Source organism: Nyctereutes procyonoides, unplaced genomic scaffold (assembly GCF_905146905.1).
Source record: "Nyctereutes procyonoides isolate TBG_1078 unplaced genomic scaffold, NYPRO_anot_genome, whole genome shotgun sequence".
Lineage (NCBI taxonomy): Eukaryota > Metazoa > Chordata > Mammalia > Carnivora > Canidae > Nyctereutes > Nyctereutes procyonoides.
The window spans coordinates 14,720,129-14,728,558 of NW_026575135.1; the positions used below are offsets into that span (position 1 = coordinate 14,720,129).

At 35.6% G+C, this 8,430-nt stretch overlaps 1 pseudogene; it reads right to left on the bottom strand.

Moving 5' to 3' along the window:
- Positions 1 to 5,726: 5,726 nt before the first annotated feature.
- On the bottom strand, positions 5,727 to 6,569 carry LOC129495145 (40S ribosomal protein SA-like; annotated as a pseudogene).
- Positions 6,570 to 8,430: the final 1,861 nt, after the last annotated feature.

Consider the following 8,430-nt stretch of genomic DNA (forward strand, 5'->3'; position numbering starts at 1 on the left):
GTTCCTCTATTGTCCCTGCTTTTCCTAGAAACTGGATGTGGTGGCCACCACTGCTGCATCCTGCTGAATCCATTATTTTCTGCTTCTCTCATCATTGCCTCCTAATTTACAGTCCTGGACAGACATAGACAAGAATCTAAGTCTGAGTGATGCTTGAAGGCCTCTTGCTGAAATTACAATGCCTGAAAACAAGGAAGCTGACATTTTTTTCTCAATAAAGCAGCAGTCCTGTTGCATGAATACCATTGGAAAACACATTGCGTCTTTAATTTTGGGCTGCTAGTGACACATTAGGAACGAAACTATGAAGGTATTGAAATGAAAGTAGTTTGTAAGGCACCGAATGACCTTTACATATGTCTATTGTAATTTATATAATTAATATCAAGAAGATATGCAAATATGTATGTTCTATAAAGCAATTTGTTATAGAATGTAAAATAGGAATGATGCATTTTCAGCTCAATAAAAGTAACAATTCCATAAGCTATAAAATTCTAGAAGAGAAAATACTGTTCATCCATTTTCCATGTTAAATATATAAGAATATTATTCTTTCTCCTTCATTGATATTTGCCCTATTAAAAATCATCTTAATGATATTAGGGTTAAATATAAAAATAGATGTCTTGGTCTACGCATTATGAATATAATTCTACTCTTTCAATTAGATGGTGAAATATCTAGCTTTTAGTCAAAATTTATATATTCCTAGTAGCTTTTAATCATCAGATCATGATATATGTTGAATGTAAGTAAAAATTAAAGTGTGATATACAGTTACTGGTACTTCTCGAATAAATAACATGGCATCTTTTCTATAGTGAAGTACTAAAGAAAGTGGAGGGCTGAGGGACAGGGAGGATACTGAAAGATTCAGCAAGGATGAAAGGGATTTTTCTGTCTTCCCATACACAAGAGAAAGCTAAGAGATACAGAAAAAAAATATGGACAAAGAAATTGAATTTCTTTCCTGCTGACTTGATAAAGACAGCGTGAGGATGGTGCCTTGGTCAGAAATAGACTAGATGAATAATTGCTTGTAATCTGTGTTTTCCTGGATATAAACATAAAGAGAACCAACCAAAGACAGAACACCATTGCCAGGAAGGGAGAAAATGGAAGATAATCGTTCCTCAGGCACTGAAAAGAAAAAGAAGTCCTGATCATTTGATTTTTATCAACAAAGTCCTAGGAAAGATGAGAGACTGTAAAGAGAGGTAAGTTCTCACTGAGGTCATTTCTGCCCGACTCTGGAAATAAAGTATCAAAAGATTAGGTAAATGGATTTTGTGGGATGGAGTTACTTAAAATTTTTCAATTTCCAGATATATAGTTGACTTTACCTTAGATACTTCTTATACAGATTTTCTCTTACTTCAAATTTTAATATGCTTTTACAAAAAAAAAAGTTTCATTGTATTTTCAACCCTTCCCAGAAAAGCCTAAAAAAAAAAGGAAATAAGAAACCTAAGGCAGTAAGAATTCCACAAAATTAATTTACTAGATCATTTATCAGAATTTTTAAATATGATGTTGTGACCATAGTTTATGAGTTAAGAGGATACTTTAAACTGAAGTTATAGCTCATTCATAACCTAAAAATGGTGAATGAAAGGCAATAAAACATGACTGTTATCAACAACCAGGACTTCCTCCAGGTAGGAAAGCAAACATAGTGAAAATAGAACAGGTGAACTACTGTAACCAGAATTAGGCCTTAACAAGGCACCTGATATGCCCTAACCTGCTGAGGTCCATTTTCTTGTGTTCTGCAGTAAGCAACAGTTCTCTTTTTCTGGTATTCTTAGGGAGCCATTATTGCTGGTATTCAAGCTGTGATTGCCAATGAGTACTAGCCAAGTTTTTGCCTTCAGGAAGCTCTCAGTAAAAACCAGATCAGATAAAAGATATATTATGTGATGTGAATTTCCTTTCTTTTCTATTAGTGTTTATTTTAGACTCCATCCAATATCATTTGGCTGACTGCAGAGCTCAAAACTACTCAGATCTCAACCCCTCAGGTTCTCATCATCAGGAGCTTTTTATGGCTTTGAAGGATGTTGCTGTTAACGACAACACACCCTTGAATATGCAGTGAGGTGACACTCTAATTCAGCATTTCAAGTCCCAACCCATTCGAAATCTTAAACCAATTAGCAAACCAGGGAATTTCATTTTATCTTAAATTGTTTTATCTTGTTACTTTTTCTCACATTCTGAAAAAAATTTCAAAAAACAAGAACAAAGTTAAACCCCAAACAAAATTAGATGGCCAAGTAGAATTGCTGTGTTTTAGAGGGGGTTGCAACTTTCCTGAAGTATTGCAGCATATAAAAAATGTTTAGAGTTCAAATAATGTGTTTCGAAATGACCCCAGCTATGTAATCCCCACTTAGGTCAAGGTACAGAATGTGAGCAGCATCCCGGAAGTATTAAAGACGGACCATACCAATGTCAACCCCTCTTTGATTTCTATCGTCATAGATTAGTTTTGACTAATCTTGAACTTAATTTAAGTGAAATTATGCCAAATGTTCACTTTCATGTCCGGTTTCTTTCACTTGTAGTTATGTCTGTGAGACTCATTTATGTTTTATTTGTTGCAATAATTTGTTTTTTGCCTTTGTACAGTATCCCAATGAATGAATATATGAATATGCTACATTTTAATTATCCATTTTACTGGTAAAGAACATTTGGGTAATTTATATTTTGAAATTATCACAGAAAATTCTTCAACTAACATTCTTGTATATGCCTTTTGCTGCATATACGTAATGCACACAAAGTAAGCATATGCCAGTTTTAGTTGGCTTTGACAGTTTTCCAAAGTAATTGTGCCTTGATCATGCCAGAACATGATGGGAGATCAGTTGCTTTTCATTTTTGTGTACATTCTTCTATTTCAATATTTTTTGTACTGCATACTTTTTCCAAACTTTATTTTTTGATAAAAAACATTTCTAAACAAACTATACAGTTGAATGTGTGCAAGTGGGGTAATAAAGAAAAGGTTCTTAAATATGACTGAACAAAAACAGAGCAATGGGCAAACAGTAAATAAGAATTATTTATCTTTGATGAGCTTTGCAATCAGAAATAGCCCTAGTTGAAAAGCAGGAAAAAAAAAACAAAACAACAAACAAACAAAGAAAGAAAAACAGAGTATAATACAGCCCTGAGATAAGTCACAGTGCATTCTCCCTATCTTACAGAAAACAAGGGCAAGTAAGGGATTCAACAGTTCTCCATATGAAACTGAAGACAGTAATTACGGCCTTTACTGATGTTTGTAATATAATGAGATGCACAGAAATATTATCTATAATTTTACCTTAAGTCTATGACATACATAAAACATAGTTTCCTATTACATTTTGCTATGAAGCCTGACTATTGTCCTTCTAAGAAAAGGCAAATGGTACCTATTATATTTTAACAATGAACATCCTGAGTTTTTTTTTAAAGTCTCAAAACTGAGAGGTATTTGAGAAAAGAGAAAATTTGAATTTATCTCAAATATACAGAAGATGAACAGATGTTAGAATAAAACCACAATAACAGGGATGCCTGGGTGGCTTAGTGGGTTGAGCATCTGCCTTCAGCTCAGGGCATGATCCTGGAGTCCTAGGAACGAGTCCCACATCGGGATCCCTATGAGGAGCTTGCTTCTCCCTCTGCCTATGTCTCTGCCTCTCTCTCTGTGTCTCTCATGAATTAATAAATAAAATCTTTAACAGAAAAACCACAATAACAAGAAAAAACCCTGATATATTAAGAAATATTATAGTTTAATATCACATTACACTTTGGTAATATATCACTAGGATTTCCAAAAATAAATAAATTATTGGCTTATTTAAAAACCCTCTATTTTATATATGTAAATATATTTTTATTATAAAAATATATAGGGATCCCTGGGTGGCGCAGCGGTTTGGCGCCTGCCTTTGGCCCAGGGCGCGATCCTGGAGACCCGGGATCGAATCCCACGTCGGGCTCCCGGTGCTTGGAGCCTGCTTCTCCCTCTGCCTGTGTCTCTGCCTCTCTCTCTCTCTCTCTCTCTGTATGAATATCATAAATAAATAAAAAATAAATAAAAAAAAGTAAAATAAAATAAACATTTAAAAAATATATATATATATAAAAAATTTACTTTCTACATACAAAATCGAGATATCATATAGCTCACCTCCTATTTAAGATAAGACTGAGTAGGCTGAGAAAATGGAGAATATCCTCCATTTTAAACAAAATATATTTATGTTCTACTTAAGGATATTATTAATGTAACATAATAGGATAAAGAGAATTTCCTCTGAGAGAACAGCAGTTATAAATAGTGAGAATAGTTGAGGGTTACAGTTATGTATTACAGAGGGTCCATATTAAGTGGACAAGTCTCTGGGCTGGGCTTTGAAGGATTGAATTCTATTTGTATGTCAGAAATTATATTATTTTGTGACCTTGAACAAGCTGCTTAAATTCACTGCCTCATAATTTTCCATAAGCATAATGAGTCTAGTAGTACTTGTTCTTCCATTCTAAAGATTGATTGGAATGCTCTTTCAGAAGAATGATTGTCTATTAATCTCATTAGGATTATTTTTAATATTTCATGTCTTCTGCATGGAATACTTTCATGAAAATAGTTCAACAAGGCTTTCAAGGAAAGATATAACACTAAAATTCTGTGGTTATCATAAAAGATAAGAGTTGATGTTCACCTTAGAACTTGTATAACTAATAATAGGATCAGCCATGAATGATTTAAACAGTAATTCTGCTCATTAAATTAAACAGTTCATTTCCCAAATTTTATGCTTCATAGAAATTGTTTTTCTGCCTAATCAATCCTGTCATCAACTAAGCAATTAACTTGCCTATGGATATTCTGGGTGTTGATCTGTCATGAGCATTAGGTTTCCTTCCAAAAGATTAAATATCGTAGCTTTAAAAAAAAAACAATTTCTACAATTATGTTTCCTTATAAGGAATCAATAACAGTAAAGACACGACTACTTATTTGGAGAGGTTTCCTTAAAGTATCCTATTTAATGTTATTTTCCTTTATAAAAGAATAAAGCATTGCCTCCTTAATATCAGACTGTCAGTTTTAGAATATTCTTTTTTTTTAATTTTTATGATAGTCACACAGAGAAAGAGAGAGAGAGAGAGAGAGAGAGAGGCAAAGACACAGGCAGAGGGAGAAGCAGGCTCCATGCACCGGGAGCCTGACGTGAGATTCGATCCTGGGTCTCCAGGATCGCACCCTGGGCCAAAGGCAGGTGCCAAACCACTGCGCTACCCAGGGATCCCCAGTTTTAGAATATTCTTAACACAACCTTAAACATTTGAAGGCTACATATATTGCTGCAAAAAAATGGAAGGCTGAAAGATAACAACCCTGAAGCTTGGTTGGCTATGAGTTCAGCTCTAATATTATTCACTGTTGCTTAAATTTGAAACATCGATAGAAACATTAATAAACTAACAATGCTTATTTCTCAGGACTCTACAATATTTATATACAAATTGTCCTACTTGTTCTAAGAGGGGAAGTGTTTTCTTTACAATTCTAATTTTAAAATTTGAAGATTTCTTTATTTACTAGATAGACTCTGAAATGAAATTCAAGTTTGTTTGCTTGGGGTATTTTTTTTTAGAAAATGTTTATTTGTCAAAAACCTTATTTCTGTTTTGTTTGCCTCTGGAAGAGCACCTTAAGACCACTCGGTGGTTGTTCCCGCCTGTTCAGTGGCCAGAGCAGTGGGAGGTGCGGACCAGTCTCAGTGGCAGGCTGAGTGCTCCAGTCATCAGTAGGGAATTGCTGAATAGGCACAGAGGTTACACGCACGCCTCAGATTGGGTAGCAGTGAACTCAGGAGCTGGAGCAGTCCATTCATCCTGAAATTCCTCCATGGTCACAACCTTTTCAGCAGCCACCTGCTCTTCATTTTCAATCTCTTCAGGATCTCTGCAGAAGTAGAGCTTAGGCATGACCTCCCATGGGTGTTCACAGGAAATGGTGTCAGGCATGAACAGAACTTTTCAGGCCAGCATCCATATCAGACCCATGGAGGGAGCTCCCTTGTTGCAAGGGAGCAATGTCCACATAGCAGAGGAGAGTCTGAGTTACACAGAGCGATGGTAGGCAGGTGAACATAAAACACCTCTGTGAGAGGCTGGGATCAGTAACCACCAGAAGCCTCAGCTCCCAGAAGGCTGCCTGGATCTGGCTAGTGAAGTTTCCAGAGATGAAGCAACCAGCAATGGGAGTGGCTCCAGTAGCAGCAGCAAACTTCAGCACAGCTCGCTGGCTACTATTCCTGGATGAATTGACATTGACATCAGCTGAGTTTCCAATGGCAACAATGGCAGAGGTGCCAGCAGAAGTGTCTCCTATGTTCTCTTTAGATTTATGATGCAGGTACCTTCACTTTTCCTTTTGCAGATGTACTGTTCTATGTGGAAGTCAAGGTTCATGCCACCTACGTGAGTTCCTGCTGCAAGTAATTTGAGAACATCCTCCTCCTTCATTTGCAGGACATAAGAGCTCCAGACATTGTGAAAGTTATAACTTAAAGTTACAATAGGAATACAGAACAGCCCTGAATGGACTCCTCCCTGGGCAGCACAGAAAGGTCAGATCTATTATGGATTACTGTACTTTGTTAATGGCATTTAATCACATTAACTTTTTTTTGAAGAGGGATATCACTAAGTTTATTTCTCTGATGTGTAGCACACTATATGAGAATAAATAACTAATAACTCTTTGAATGGAGAATGAATAGATGCACCTATTTACAGGTTTGCTTACAACAGACATGTTCTAGAGTCACAAAGAACTTTCTTTCATTATAATCAAGCTATCTATTTCATATTATTGTCATATTTTAAAGTTCCTACTATGGCTTCCATTAGCATATTATATAAAGAGAAAGAAAATGAGTCGCAATCTTTAAATTTTTTTTTATATTTTATTTATTTATTCATGAGAGACACAGAGAAAGAGAGGCAGAGATATAGGCAGAAGGAGAAGCAGGCTCCATGCAGGGAGCCCAATATAGAACTCGATCCTGGGACTCCAGGATCATGGCCTGGATGGAAGGCAGAGGCGTAACAGCTGACCCACCCAGGTGTCCCTTTAAAGATTTTTCTAAAGATAGCCATGGGAAAATTATTTCTCAATTTCCATCCCTCTCCCCCGCCAAATTCCAGGTACTCATATTTCAAACACTTACTATTATCCTAGATAATTTTTAAAGTTATTTCATTTAATACTGAAAGGAACAGAGCATATTGTAGAAAAGCCTTCTGTGTGTGTGTGTGTGTGTGTGTGTGTGTGTGTGTGTGTGAAGGAGAGAACTTAAGCAAATCACAAATCACATGATAGGCAAGTGGCATAGACCAAATTAAACTGCAGAGTCATTTTATTATGAACTATGTAAGGCTATTTTCATTTTCCTCAACTATCTTTCTCTTTCTTACCTCTATTTTTAGGATTGTGAAATAATCTCCAATTTTGGATTGGTAATCTCTGCAAACTTGCTAAGTCATTTGTCTTCTAAAATCAGGAGAAAGACAAACAAGAGACAAGACTGCAAAGGAATATGGATAGAGCTAAATTGGATTATAATAAGTTTGCACATCAATCTTGGCACATTGACAAAGAACATGGTTCCTTGTCATTGTTCAGATCTCTGGTTAATGTCACCTTCCCTAGAGTCTTCTCTGGATTATTCTATGCAACACATGTCCCCTCACTCTGTCTTCACTAAGCATATTTATACTCTTTATAATATTACTAATATTTGAGATGTTATTATTGACATGTTTGATTACTGTCTATCTTGCCCTCCAAAAACTAGCTCTTGAGGGTGTGGTCTTTGTTTCTTTTGTTCATCATTGTCTCTCCACTGGACAATATTTGGTAGAATTAAGTTGGACTAGTAATACCGTTTAATTATCATTAAATGAATTACTTACTCACTTTCAGGATCAAGCCATGTATTTTAGGGAAGCTGCATAAGGTCTCTGTGGTGGTTTTTCCATTTATTGAAAAAGGTGACTACCTCATAGTGAGTAATAAGCATTAGATGAAATTAAGTGAAGTAATGTGAACTGTGGTTATTTGTCCCTTAGGAGACCCCTCATAGAATGTTTGCTGCTATGGTCACATAAGATATTTATTCGATAAAACAATGCAGTGAAATAATAATGATGATTTATTTATGAAATGCACATGTTTATGCACAAATTTAAAGTGTGGAGAAATCAAGGATAAAAGAAGGCAAGCTAGTGGTTGATAATTATAGAGTCAAAAAAGTGATCGCATCTTAATCTTGAGTCCACAGTTCTAACTTGAATCTCTCAACTTGCTTGCTGAGGCATGGGGGTGACTAGAGACTATTTATACGAAAA